The sequence below is a fragment of the Aythya marila genome (assembly GCF_965140915.1).
Source record: "Aythya marila genome assembly, chromosome: 5".
NCBI lineage: Eukaryota > Metazoa > Chordata > Aves > Anseriformes > Anatidae > Aythya > Aythya marila.
Window position 1 is genome coordinate 36608590 of NC_139046.1, and position 15167 is coordinate 36623756.

Genomic DNA, 15167 nt, shown 5'->3' on the forward strand with positions numbered 1-15167 from the left:
AACAGAGCAATTGCTTAACTGGGCAGCTGAGTGCAAAAACACTTGAAGGAAAGAAGAGATGCTGCAGCATCTGCCTGACCTGTAACTGATGAGAAAGGCGAATATGAAACTAATCTGAAATCCATCTAACTTGCTTTCAGAAATATAGTAAAGAAGAGGGTTGTGAGCATTTGGAAACATAGAATATGCCAGTAGACATTCTATTGGCACTCTAGTAATGTAGTCTGCTGTAGGAGGCCAGGTGAAAAATTACTTCTCAATTCGCTGCTTGGCAGAAAAAAATCCAAGTCGTGTATTTTGTTAAAGCTTTGCGCCCCTTCAAGCTCTCATTTTTATCATCTAACTCTGCCCAAACCTTACAGCATGTGTCTAAAACAGGTGAAAGAAATGCCAGACTGTACCCAGAAGATGGGTCACTGACAGTGCTCTAATGCTCCCTTAGCCAAGCTTGAAGTATCAGAGTGGTCCCTATGGTCAAAGCCACAACTACAGGAGGATTGGGCCTAGAGCAAGTGACTGCTTCCAGATCCAGAGACACGAGGAGTCTCGTGGTGTTTCTTTACTAGCTCCTTTCCATTAAGGGGCAATAGCAGTGTTCTTAGGACCTTCTCCAGTTGCACCTGTCCATAAAGGCATAGGACAGCAGTTCCACTAACCAATATCAAACGTTTATTTGCCTGAGTTCAGCTACTTTACAATTAAGGTTTGTTAGCAGTGTTTGGCTAGTAACCTGTAACTAAGCTACATGATTACAGAAGGTATGTCTGAACAGAACCCGTCATCCTATGCATGTTTTGCCCTGTGGCAGCCTGATGCTTCCTGCATGAAGGACATGCATATGTGGCAGTGTTGATCATAGCAGCTACAGTGTGGGAGTAAATGATAAAGGTAAATCATACTGACTGTTTCTGCAGGGGAACAGTACAGTCTTCTAAGAAGTGGGAAAAGAATGGAGTTCAGAGAGATAGTATTTCCAAATACTTGATTTTTTTTTTTTTTTAAAAAAAAGTCCATCAAGCAAGCCTAGCCTCGCTTCAGTGGAATAGATGAGCCCTCATCCCTTGCCAGGAGCATGAAGCATCTGAGTTGCTTGCCTGACTTCAGTTCAGCTTATGGAGCCATGAAGCATTCTACATCTCATCTAATCGTTAGTCCTCATGCAGACCCTGAACTGCCTGCTACTGATCCCAGGTGTGGCAAAACCAGAGCAGTACAGCTCATTTCACGGCATGCCTGTTCACCAAGCAAATAAGGTGAAGTTCCATGAGATGACTGAGTTGATCTAACAGTTCACTGCTATTGTAAGGGCATTACGCTGCTCCACGCTGTAGTTTCTACACTTGTAGGTAATACAGCTGGTAGTGGAGAGACACTGGGAGTCACGGGAGAAAGGCAGAACAGGGCCTGCCACTCAGCAGCCATAAGCAAAGCAGTTGGTTACTTAATCTCATTTGTGCTTTGACAGCAAGATCAAGCAAGTAAATGCTGTTTCAGAAAACGGTAGCTAAACTGCTGTATACATAAAGGACCAGTTTATCTGCCATTGCACATTCCTGTCAGTTTGTGATGGACTGGGATGGAGGGAGAGGATGCCTGACACGATTATATTGTGTGTTTTGGACCAAAACTTCATAGCCAGTTCAAGGACCTAGGTCTGATGTAATCAGAATTTTAATCCAAGTGGGGTTACATTTCACATCACAACATTAACAGGATCGCTCTCTTACAAGAATCCCGCTCTGCAGCCACCTTTCAGAATTCTGAAGACTCAATGCATCACTAGTTCATGATGCACTGAAAACACATGAAAACTTCTTAAGAGGAGTTACCTTCAGAGGGAAGAAGGGAATGCTCCAGTTATTCTTCTTTAGAGTACATAAATAGAAACATTTGCCATTCCCACTGAATTGCAAAGTGTATTGATTTTGTGATTGTATTTAAAGAGAGCTTTGTTGGAAGAAATTCACTTACACAGTCCATCAAGAAAGATAATAAACAGTGAAAGTCAACAGTCACTGGATTACAAGTATAAAGTAATTTCAAGCTCTTGCTTTTCAACCCCTGTGAAAAAGAATGGTCTGCTGGAACCTAGTATTGTCTCTTTGTTGACTCTGGAGAGTATTAAATACATCCAACGTCTTACCATTAATGTAAGTTTGTTGTGGGAGGAGGGAAGGAAAGTATTTGAGGGGTCAGGGAGCTTCATTTAGCAGCCCCACCACGAGGCAGGTTGTGGCTGAGGCTAGTAACTGAGCTCAGGAGTGTCAGCATCACCAAGTATCTGACTGCTTGTGCCTGACGCTTGGAACCATTTGCTTCAGATTTGTCTCAGTTTTACCCTGAGCTAGCAGAAGTTACATATCAAAACTGTAAATCTGTTTAAAATAGAGAACTATTTTAAAGCTCTGCTATATTAGCCAGTCCTCTGAGTTCTTCCTACACCGAGTGTTGTCTCTTAGAAGGCTACTGAGTGCTGGCTGAATATAATGTGCCATTCACTGAAGTAGCAGGGGAATGAATTGCCACTGAAATGCACTGAATGGAGAGGTTTGATTTTGCACAGTACAAGACAGTTCTCTGTTCTGACCCATGAATAAAGGTTTCGTCTTCACTTCATCTGAAAATCGTCCAAGTTAAAGCAAGCCCCGATTGGATTTGTCACAAAGAAACACTGGATCCTAGCGATGTTTTCTCATTACTGCAATCTGAGCTATGGATCTGTACGAACAGTTTATCTGCATGAGTTTCAGGCTCAGCTCCAATCTATAGCTTTTCTTTCTACTCTTTGTGCTTAGCTTGCAAATGACACACAAGCGAAACTTGCGTGCCGCAAATCCCCAGTCAATGCCACTGCTTGTGAAGCATTGGCAGGAATTTTGCTAATATTTTTGTACACAGAACAGTCAATTGTCTCCTACAACCCCTGCAGCATTGAACTTCTTAGTCTTTCCAAATAAACCATTACTTTGCGCTGCTGTCTTAGCATCAGCAGTCAGTGACACGCACACAGCTCCTGTCACTGCACGTAGCTGCTGCATGCCTTCTGCTTGTGCCACGTAAGTCAATGAGACCAGGAGGAAAATGAGCCTGCGTGCTTAAGGTCTGCGTTTCTGGGCTTAGCTACTGGCTAAAGAGATACTTGCATGGCCCCGATCTCTAACGCATCAGTGCTTCAACCTAGCGTCTAACTCCTGTTCGGTGTCTCCATCACTCCACTGACTGTGGGAAGCAGGCTCCTGAGTTTAAGCTGCTGCCTTGTTGGTTGCCTGGGGGATGGGATTTTGCACACTCCAACACACGCCTGGTGCACAGGGAGCCTGGGGAGCAGCCGTGCTTGGAGATATTCAAGACACAACTTGACATGGCCCCAGGCAACCTGGTCTGGTTGGACCTGCTCTAAGCAGGACGTGAATAGAGGACTTGGGGAGCCTCCTTCCATCCTAAGCTATCTGTCGTTCTATGGGACTCATTACTGGGACATCCCATCTCAAGAAGTGGGAAATAAGAGTTTTGAATCCCTACTGTGGCTGATTTCACAGAAGCATCTGAACTCAGTGTTCCCCAGCCTTCCTAGGACATTGCTGCAAATGGCAGCATATCGAGTACTCCTAAATGGGTTTGTATGACACATTCACTGGGCTACAGCAGGTACTGTATGTACTTGCTGGGTAGTAGTTATCTTAATTACTAAGAAGGGTATGGACAGGTCAGATTTGATCTTGTTTCAATATTTTCTGTGCAGGAATGAAGGTTCACACATGACACAGTAAAATCCCTTATTACATGGGTGTAGTCCTGGGAGGCCATCAGACCTTCCACCCAGACACACCTCTGCCCCCCCAAACACCCACCCATATGCTTTTCCAGCTGTCAACAAACGTAAATATTTCTATATAAAAGGCATAAAAAATCCGTAATGTTTTGATAGGAAAAGCTCAACACTCCCTGCCAACCTCAAGGGGAAGCAAAGGCATCCTAACACAGTACCCGGTGAGGTACGTGCTGGGGAAGAAGTCAACCCCACTAGGACTAGAAACAAGCCTTGTGCCGTGTTTTGCTTTTCACTATGGCTACTTCCAGGTTCTGAGCAGAAGAAACAATTATTTTAAAATAAAATGAAAAAAAGTATTAACATGATTTCTGAGGGGGTTCTTATCTCCTACACCTATTCCCCCGTAACAATGGAATGCAGCAAAACCACCAAGACATCAGCAGCCTGCAGCAAGCAGAGTCGATCATCCAATCCTTCTCTTTGAAGGAGTGCATTTCTCAAACCAGAATTGTTTCCATTCCATCCCAAACGCCTCCAGAAGTTTATCCCATGCTGAATTAATGCAGCTTTCCCTGCCAACTAGTGAGGCTACTCCAGAACACCTTCTGCAGCTCATTCCAACTCTAGAACAGGAATCTTTGCAGCTCCAGAACCTTCTAGATTCTGACCTAGGAGAGTTTATGGTCAATTTCTATTGACTGTGTGCCAGTAACAACATTTTATATTCTTTCTCCAGGTACTTCTCCCCTCATCTCCCATGAAGAGTAACCGTTCCCCATTCCAGTGTTGCTAAATGAACACTTTGTGATGGGTAGTTTCCATTCTGGGCACCTACCATTCTGAATGAAGTTTACCAATCTTTCATAGTGTGTTAATGATATCTCCCTAATTTTAACCAAGAATGAATCATTTAATGCCTCTAAACAACGCATATGTTGTTTTAACGTTTGCAACACTTTTATCGTTCTGGATATCTCTTCACCCTGTGATCTCCAAACAGTTGTTATTTATACAAAATGAAACTTCAGCTAGAAAGAGCCATGCAAGGATAACCAAGTAATTAGCCTTAATTAGGACACTCACCAGGACGTTTACAGAGGACTCGAGGTCTCTCTGAAATGAGTAGAACAGGGACTGTGTTAATCCCAAAATTGTGTTGTTGTGCCTTGGGAGAAAGGCACCCAAATCAGGTCAGCCACAGCTCCAGGAAGTATTTCCCATTTGCAAGTCCCCAGGAAAAGAAGCACCTCCCTCCATCTTTTAATTAATGAGCCAATCATCTCGTTAGCACATTGCATAACCTGGGCACCTGCTCAGCGTGGTGGCTTCTGTCTGTCTTATTCTTCAGACCGCATTCCCCCCAAGCTCAGGCTACTCATTTGGTGCCCTACATTTCTCCTGGGGTGGAACAGCAGCCAGTAGAAATTTTATTTTAAGACACCCCCCAACACATACACAATAGACCTCAAGTAAAACATGTTAAGCTCCACAACTCCGAGGTCTCCATTTAAACTGTACAAAATTCATGACTACCTCTAGGCGTGCTGTCACTGGAAGTTAGATGTTACTTAAATCTATTTGCAGAGAGAATGAAGGTCCAGCCTCAAAGGTACCTGACATATAATTCAGACTGAAAATAATCTGCCTTTGTGACTTGTCCAAGCTCTCTTCCAGCTACTGGAGTAATGTAAAAATAAAATCCAGGTCCCAGCCCAACAACAGCTTCACCAGCTTCGCACAGTTTCCCCCATTTCCTTCACTCACATGTGTATTGACTGATCTGATATCTCCTGCCCTAGTTTCCACCAAACACTGACTCACCATAACTAGGAATAACTATTGCTAATTAAAGCAGAAGATCCCATGAGGATTGAAATACACCCTTCTTCCTGTTTACTTAGACAAGCCCAGTAAAGAGAAATCCATTAGTGGTTGTTAAATTCAAGGATGCTCTCCCTGGCTCAGGCTGTCAATAACGCAGGAGTTATTAAGGGCCCTGAGAGTGTTTTGGCAGACTAGCACCATTCAATTGCCCTATTCCTATTTTTTCCCCTAGACACTTGGTTTTGGTCACTGACAGAAACAGGCTAAGGGACTAGGTGGACACAAAACCTTTTTTTTTTTTTTAACTTAACTATTTTTTTTCACAGATGTTTTACAGGGAAGATTAAAGCGTGTATGCAGACCTAAGGTAGATGAGGAGCTGCCATACACACTGTCTTCCTCCTTGCCTCCACCTCTTAGTGGTTCGTACAGGCTATCCTGAGACTGAGACTCTGCAGGAGACGACACGGCTCTGGCTGACGGAGTGACTGGTTAAGAGCTGTTTGCTTGGGGGCTTCATGAAGACCTGGGAAACACTTCCCCCAGAATGCAGGTGGTACTACAGATGAGTTGAACTATCCACTTCATGGCACTGAGTGGTTTTTAAAGTGACTGTTAACATGGCAGATAACTTTTTTGTAAACTAAAATGCAATTAATAACAGTGATTTAGCCACATCCATGTCTCATTGAGGCCTAATACTTCAGCACTCTGGCAATTACTTCTCTAGATGAGTTCTGGGGGCCTTGGCAATTGCTCGCTGCTGCTATTTTACTTCTATGCCCTGGGAGTATAAACTCAGTTGTAGAAACTCCATCTGAGGCCGTTTAATGAACTACATGAATCAGAGCCCTGCAATAAAGCCCAATTAGAAATGAGAGCACAGAGAATATTGATCCACTTAAAACCTTTTAGAGATTTGCCAGCTTTCAGAATCTGCTTGGTCACTCATTGCTACGGCAGGCACCGAGCCTTTCATGCTATTTCCCTTTCATTATCTTGCTGGGATTATGGTTAAATTAAGATGTGATTGAACAGATCAGCTGGTGTGGGCTCCAGGCTATGAGGGAGCACCCCCAAATAACCCTTCTCACACATGCTCACCACCCTCTGGGACGGGTTTTATTACTGCCTAATTCAGAGGAAATTTCTACAGCAGCTCTAGCTTCTCCTCTGAGCAATCTCAAAAACCTTTGAGAGTGTCTAATCCATTTTATTAATGGGACAATGTTGTCTGGAGGTTCTGGGCTTCCCAGAAGTCACAGATGATAGCATTACCATGCACAGCACACCCACGAAAGGGTCTCACTAACTCAACACCTTCAGCGTTATGTGTAGTATATTACAGGCTAAAGAGCCCCTGTGGTAATGAAGCACACATTATTCAAATGAGACATTTGATCAAGATTTTCGAGAAGTGTGCATTAAGATATATGAGGAGGGTATGGCATCCCATCCTAAAAACGGGGCTTAAAGGTGGATGACTTCAGACTGTTCCAGGCGGGGTGATGTGTGGATGATGCAGGGTGTTCAGAAGTCCAGATCCAAAGGATGTGGGTGACATCTGAACGCTTACAGCTCACAGGGGAATCCGCAAAGCCTCCACTCAGCTGTTGTCCAAAGGTAGATTCACCTTCACTGCACACCTCTCAGTTCTCACAGCTCAGCGCATGTTAAAGCATTGCCTTTGCTGACAGCTGGTCCCCTCCGACCTTACCACGCGCTGCAGCATCACAGTAAATGTGGTGAAGCAGGCTCAGTTCTGCCATGACAAAGAGACCTCTCCTCCCCAGGCACTGCCTCGTTTCACCAAGTTACACAGGCTCTTCTGGGGCTGATGGGAGGCATTAGAGGGCAAAACACTGTATGGCTTCTTGTGAGGCTCTTTTGAAATACCTTGCATGAACTACCTGAGGATGACCTGCACCAGAGGGAAAGTAATTACAGGTTTCTAGCAGCAGCTGGGGCATTAGCATGGCAAAAAGGTCCTGGATTCCAGGCATGGCTCCAAAAGGCTGTGAACTTGAAATTAAACTGGTACAGATCAAAAATGCTAAGTAATTCCTGAAGCAACCTTGGGCTCCAGGCCCTGCTCCAAAGACTGAAAGCTCTTGAGCCACTAGGCCAGAAATACACATCCCATGTCTGAATCAAGCTTTATTGTCACGTCAGGCATAAAGAACAGCTTCAGCAGGCAGACCTTTAACAAGCCCAGTTTCCCAGAGGGCCTCTTCTTTATTAATACATTGCCTTGGTACGAGGGTGGGACTGGTTCCCAAGAGCCACATGAGGGGCAGGAAGCAGACTCCTGGGGATGTCCCCAGCAGGAGCTGTGCTTGCTGCAGGGAGGCCATGGCAAGGCCCTGCAGCAGGCCCATGGTGCTCACATTTCCAAGTGTGCTAAATGCGTTTCTGGGCAAAGGCCTGGCTACAAACCAGCTCCCGAGGGCTCTCTGATGTTGTAAGCAGCCACCAGTGACCCAGCTGGGTCCTGCTCTGTCCTGGCTGTGTGGATGTGACAAAGCCAGCTTTTCTGTCCCTCATGAGCTCAGTGCCACGTTCATCTCTGGTCTGGGGGCCCATTTCAGGCTGGCACCACTCACTGAGACTAGGTGTTGTAACTAACACCAGAACGAAGCTGGGCAGGGGAAGATAGGCAGTGTTTCTCAGAAATTCTCTCCCCTTCTCTCCTCGGGCAAAGGATTTGTGCTCAAGAGGCTTTCCAAAGCTCTTCAGCAGAGGCTCAGCACTTGCAGACACCTGACAAACTCCTGTCAAGAAAGTTTAGAGCAAACTGAGGTGATGTGTGACAGGTTAAATATTGCTAATGAGCATCAGGTGTTTGCAGGGGAAAATGGCTCCTCATCTTAGCTATGGTAATTATTTTAAAGATCTATTTAGCATTTAGATTGCTTAGAGGGAAAAGAGCTTGGAGCAGTTGATTGCCTTGAAAAATGCTCCAGTATTAAGTGGGACTCCTTGAATATTGCTTTCATCCACAGAGGCAGAAAGCAGAGGTGACACTTCAGCTCGGGATAATTAGAAGGACTTTGACATCATTTGGTTGTCCTTGTCAACAGCATTATAATGTGTATGCACACAACAAATCTCACACAACAAAATTTACGAGTTAAAAATACAAAAGCTTAGCCACGCTGCACTGACGCCTTGAGAGGAGCCATGAAAGAACCAGATTGCACTCTGTAATGTCACCCCAAGAATGAAATCCTGCAGTATGCTTTTACACTTAGCTACGTCTGTCACGTTCGAATGCCCATTTTCATCAGCAGATACCTATGGCTGCAGTATCATCACAGGCGATTTAGACTAAATGAAATTCTTGGATGTGAAGTCTCCCGTGGAAATCCCAGCTCTGGCAGGAGGTAGGACCAATTGCTGAGTGAGGGACTGAGCTCTCCCATGCCAGAGGAGTTTCTCAGCCTACAGGTGGACTGTACCACACCAAGCTGTGCTGGCAAGTCTGGTCCAAGGGATGGTTTAAAATTATTCAGGGCTTGAGAAAAAGACAAAGCCACCAGTGAGCTTAATGCACCAACTGCAGCAAATCCAGCAGTTTGGAATGAAGACTCTGCTACAATTTGATACATTTCCTCCAAAATCTGAGAAATTGCCTAGAGAAAAGGACTTCTGCTTCAGAGAGGTTTCTCCATGCTGCTGAAACACCGTTTGCATGTTTCCTGCCTTGCAGCATGTTCAGCAGCAGAGAGATGACAATATAAAGCCCACATAGTCAAGCCGTCATCTACACAGCAGTGGGCAGTTCCAGCAAAGGGAAGGGAGCACTGGGAGGCAATGGGACTTGTCTGTGGTCCCTGAGGGTCACAGCTGGCAGCAGAACACGTCCCTTGTGCTCTGTCCCACAGCAAGAGGAGGCAAAACTCTGAACTGATTGTCACACAAATTCTGGTGAACCATGAAAAGGTGTCAGCTTTTTCAATAAGCTCTTTTCTCTGCTTTGCACGCAGCTGTCCCACTTCTTTGAAACCTCTGTGGTCCCTTCCAAAACACATCTGTCTGCAGGGCCAGTTCGGGTAACCCAGCCGCTGAAGGGAAGCCCATAGGAGACGGCAGCAGGCCCGCAGGTTAAAGCTGAGTAACTGTCAGGAGAGGCCCTGGGGCCGTGAAATGACAGGCCACAGTGCGAGGCAAGGTGGGATCGCGGGTGCTGGCACTAAGCCTGGGGAGCCAGCGGTCACCACGCTGACACGAAGCCCCAGGCTGCTGCAGGGACGGTGACGCTGGGATCCTGCCAACAAACCGAGGCAGAGACAGGGAGGAGGCAAGGCAGGCCTGGGCTCTGACCACAAAATTCAGAGAGAAGAGGCCTTGGGAACAGAAAGCTGAGGCAGAGCCGTGGGTGTGGAGGGGCCCACGGGTGGTGTTTGGGGTCAGTGCCCCCACTTTGTTCAGCTCACGGACCTGAGCACCCCCGGGCAGTGGTCAGCTCATCACCAGCACACTGTGAGGGCTCCTGCTGCCAGGCACAGCCCTGCCACAGGCAGCAAGGCGGCCTCGCCGTGCTGGTTTCCATGGAAATGGAGCCAGAGCAGCTGGTTCCCACCAAAATCATATTAAAGCACAATTTTGTCCCAAGTGGATTATTTTGTTATCTTTCCTCTCGTTTTTCTTCTTGCACCACACAGTACACGGAGGAAGCTGGACTTGTTTTACTGGCAGGGATTTGGTAAGCAGGAGTGTCACCGGGATGTCACGCAGGAGCTGCTGTTCCCATTCCGATGGGATGTCCCTGACTCAAAGAGGCAGGGCCGAACGCTTCCCAGAGCCATTCCCAGCCCTGCACTGTTCTGCCCTGGCTTTAATCACTGCTCAGTCACGGGTGAAACGTAAGCAGCTGTGGTCCAACAGATGCAGATCAGTCAGGAAAGCAAACGCCCGTTCACTTCCCTGCTGTTCCAGCCTCCCGTTGCCCGGTGGCACCTCTGCAACACGCTGCAGCACGGGCACACTGCTCGTGCAGCTCCTGACCCTGCCGCAGATGTTTGCACAGCGCCTCACAGAAATGAAACACGAGGAACGTGGATGACAGCCCCATCAGCTGGCACTGAAGCAAGGAGGCTGGCAAAGGGCGATCCTTCCCATCCATGCAGAGACACAATTCTCTGCTGGGAAAGCCCAGCCAAACCCCCAGCACCCTGCAAACACCCCTTTTGTTGCGATAGGGAGGGGCAGCGCTGGTTTCTTGCTGCCACAGCAGCAGAACAGACACGTGGAAAACAAGTTTTGTTTCAGGTAGATCAGAGGAGTGAAGCCCCAGGCCTTAGGGAAAGGGATACAGGAGCTCCTGGGCTGCGTTGGCCGGGAAGTACAAGACCAAAAGAGACAGGATGGAAGAAGTGTGTCAGGCCTGAGGGAGGAGCAGCTGGCAGGTTTCCAGGCACTTCTGTAATCAGTGAGCACTTCTACAGTGCGGGAGAGGTCCAAGGAGAGGGGCTGGGAGACAGCCATCCACCTCAGCACCTCCTGCAGCTCGTCAGCAGGGGTTTGGAAACGAAGAGACACTCCTGTAAGGTCTCTGTATCGAGAACATCCCTTTTAACAGGCTGCTGAAACAGGAGATCTAGCCCTTCGTGTTCCTACTGAAGCCAGCTTGGAGAATGTCTCTGTTTCTAGGACTATATTCTGCCTTGTGTGTGCTAAAATGGTTTCTAGGGTACGACAGCAGTCATTGCTTGGGGCATACCTGAGCAGGAGTCCTGGGTCACAGCTCTGCTGATGTCCTGCTCCAGAAGCAGCGCTAAGAAAGAAAAACCCAACCCTCAAACACAGACATTGCCGGGCAGGATGGGGAGGTGTTGTTTTCCCCCCCACCGACCTCCAGCACAGGCTCCCCCTCCTTCCCTAGGCCGAGGCTCCAGCAGGCTGATGGCTGTAGGGGCAGCCCCAGCTGATCCTGGTTTGCAAAAGCCTCTGTGGGTGCATTAGCAGGCACTTAAGCCCTGGTTTTAAACCCACAGCCTCCAAGAACACGCTGCTGGCTAGGCTTCTTGTTGATACTGTGTGGATGATTTTTTTCAGGTGAGATTAGGAAAGCTTACCAGCCTTCTTGGAGTCACAATACTTGAGGCTCTGCAACACGCCTGCTAGCACACAGCAGTGGGTGGTGATGCTGCCCTGCCCTCAAGCTAGAGGCAGAAGAAAGGCCTTTGGGAGGTCTAGTAGGGAACAGGCAGGCCAATAGCCTGAAGGGCAGATTAAGGATGGAGTTAAGGAAAGAACCACCATCCCCCACCCAACCAAGCTATTTCTTTCAGCGTGTAAAAGCCAGCCTACAACTGCTCTTAGCTTTTGCTAGGAAGGATACTCTCCTGCTCAGCCAGCTAAGGAGGGCTACTTCAGTCATTTTCAACTGATACGCCACTGTAACCTGGAGATCTCTGAGCCAGCTCCTGCAGAGCCCCTCTAGAAACACCCCCGGAACCCACGCAATGAACTGGGGGGACACAAACCTACGGAGAAACAGAGGCAGGGACCAGGAAGAAGAGGAGGGAGGCTCTTTTCCAATGGGAAGCAAAGGGGAATAAGAACAGGCTGGAGCACTTGTTTCAAAGTGGATTTTATTCCAGGCATTAGAGAGATTCTGGCACATGCTTTCTTCAAGAAAAGGGAAAACAAATCTGGGTTCCACATAAATTACATCTGGCAAAGTGCAACTTACAACTGAGTGGGGAAAATAAACCTTTTGAAATTGATTTCTGTACAACAGTAGTTTCAGTTCCTCTTAAATAAACCCCCATTGGTTCGTAGCACATGAAATTACATTGCATGATCTGACACAATAACAGCTTTCTTAAAGGGTATTACCAATGCAAATGCTCCGTCTTCACAGTCTAGAGGTCTGTTTAAAGTAAACAGGAAAACAAAGGTGAGCGGCTGCTTATTCTGACTGCTGAAGAAACAAATCAACCAAATCTGAGGGCTCAGTCAGTTTTCTTTCAAAAACCCCACTGGAGTCCTGTTCCAAAGCATGGCACCGCTGGACCTTGCCGAAAGAAAACAGATGACATCCCTCCTCCTCCCTTTGGTGCAAGGGAAGTAGAAAGCACGTCAGTAAGGAGTTTGGCCAAGCCTTCGTTTATTCTGAGAAGACTAGTTTGCCCACACTTAAAAGCAGCTTTTTGTAACGCATCGGCTTTTCAGCAATTGCTGAAGTCCATTAACTTCCAGGTTATGCGGGGGAGGCCCTGTGAGCTGTGCTTTGGCTGACAGGGGAGTACAGCAGCTGGCAGGGGACCTCAGGATAACACGTCCAAAGCCAGGTATATTTAGGGTTCTGGCAGCCCCTAACTCCAGGGACGATTTAAGTTATTGACATCTAGCATCTGCCCACCCACTCCCTTTTCTCCCCCAGGCCAGAGCACTTGAAGACGAGCGCTCAGGCTGCTCCAGCTCACAGCCCCGGATGGCTGCGAGCTCACACTCTGCCAGGCGGTGACCAGTGGTAAGAGAGGCACAAATCAGCACAGCGAGTCCAGGTACCGCTGCTCTGGGACCCATCAGGAACCTCTAACATTGGAGCCAAGCACAAAGTCCAGGGCAGTAGCCAGCATGCTAAGGAGAACCCTTTGAACCAGGGCTGGCCCAGCGCTTGGAGGCTATATAAGCAGAGTTCCTGTGGCCTGCAGCAGTCAGGAGGATTGTTTGTAGAGGAGCGGGGTCCTAGTCCCAGTGGGGTTATGAAGAAGGAACTGCAAGAAAGCTGCACACACACAGTGGGAGCAAGAAGGAAGGAAGCAGTACCTGGTGGAGGAGCGAACATGCTGTTAGCTGCAACCCGTGAGATGCCGGAAAGTGAAATGGGGGAAGCTCGGATGGTTCACTTAGGATACATTTTGATGAAAATAAATAATCCTTTAACACTTTATTGTATGCAGAGCTTACATACAGTACCTGCTCAGTGGCCTTTCATTGTCTTTGCATTAACTTTTTCAAGCCAGCTGTCTGTGAAGTTGACCATTCATGTCTCCTACTGCCTAATAATGCTTTTCTGTAAGTAGCATGTCCTGCATATGCTTGTTTAAAAATGCAGTTGTCAGTGGGATGGCATCTCTCCCTGAGATGGGTCCATTTGCCCTGTCATCTTTCCTTTCCTAGGCTATTTTCTTCCAATTTCAGCTCTTTCAGCCTCAGTGGTCCAGGCTCAAAGCATTTCTACAGGGAAAGAGAAGTCTCTGCAGAGTCAGTACCTCTGTCCCCACAGAGAAGTGCAGCTGTACCATGCTGCACACTTGGGGCCAGAGGGAACTGCCTCCTGAGTCTTCACTGTGCAGGCAAGGTCATTCGTCACCATCTGTCAAGATGGTGAGCTGATGTCAAATATAGGGGGAAACAAGAAAAGAGCTCCTGCCACCTCACTGATATTTAATTTTTTAAATAAAAGAAAAACTGAGAACAGGGAAAAAAAAATCTTCCAGTTCTCACACAAGCACTTCCGAGCACATGCAAACATACATATGAAGAACAGTATCTGTTCTTTTGTCAACAAATCGGAGTAATAACAAGGTAGAAGAAAGAATTAAAAAGGGTTACAAACATGATCAAAAGCTGCCATTGTTCAGAACCCAAATGATCCCCCTGTGTTTCTTTTATACCAAATGAGAAAGGACCCAGATGAGCAAATGTCTTCTGAAGGTGGCCCCACCATATGGTTTCCCTGCCAGGCTCTTGAAGAGGAGGGTTGGTTTACAAAACCGTGCTCCAAGGTGATGTTGTGGAGACTTCTGTTTGCTTGTTTAAATTGGTAAGCTTCCCCTGGCAAGTCTGAAAACACAAACTCAGCTACAGCTGACTGGTAACTGGGAGCAAGAAGGGGATGTCAGCTAGAAACACCATCTGTCCTCAGTATTTCCAGCATCCAGAGGAGAGCTCCTGGGCAGACCTATTCTGTGGCAGTGTCAGTTCAGAGCAGTTACAGCTCCACCAGCCAACCCCCACCAGGTGACCCTGGGAGGAGAGCTGGGCCTCGCAAGTAGAGCAGCCCCAGGCCTTTTCACCTCCTCTTTCAGAGAGAGGGGAAAGATCAGCTGGACAGAGGGGTTGGGTGGCTTGTCACGCTGGGATATGTTCACAAGGGCTACACGTTGCCTTTGATACAGGATGTAGTGGGCAGCATCTGACAGCACCAGAAAGAGCAGCCAGGGAATGGCCCCAGCTTGTCTGGAATCCCCGAGCATCAGCACCCTTTGCTGAGCATCAAGGGCAGCTCCACAGGAGCACCATACCCTGAACCCAGGTCCAGCTGGGCTGCCTGCAGATTGCGTTACTCATGGAGACGGGGCCAGCCTTCCACCTGTAGAAAACTGGAAGCAGGAATTCAGCAGGGAATAGTTCCTGAAAAAATCCCAGGTTACACTGCTAAAACAGACAGGGCCCTTTTCCAGATCTCATCAATATTGTGCCCTATTTCCCAGCCTCAGCCCATTTGGCTGTGAGGCAGAGGAAGATGTGGGCCTACCACAACGAGGTTACAAACCTGCCCCCAGGGCCTGCTCATCCCCCCCCAGCCCCTCCACTCATCGCGATGGCTCCTCTT

General features: G+C 47.5%; 1 protein-coding gene across 1 annotated transcript in view; it reads right to left on the reverse strand.

Moving 5' to 3' along the window:
• Positions 1 to 12175: 12175 nt before the first annotated feature.
• Positions 12176 to 15167, reverse strand: part of GALNT16 (polypeptide N-acetylgalactosaminyltransferase 16) — a 64453-nt gene continuing 61461 nt past the window's right edge. Inside the window, exon 16 of the mRNA XM_082760940.1 lies at positions 12176 to 13375. The gene's annotated coding sequence lies outside the window, so the exon portion shown is untranslated. The remainder of the gene's footprint in view (positions 13376 to 15167) is intronic.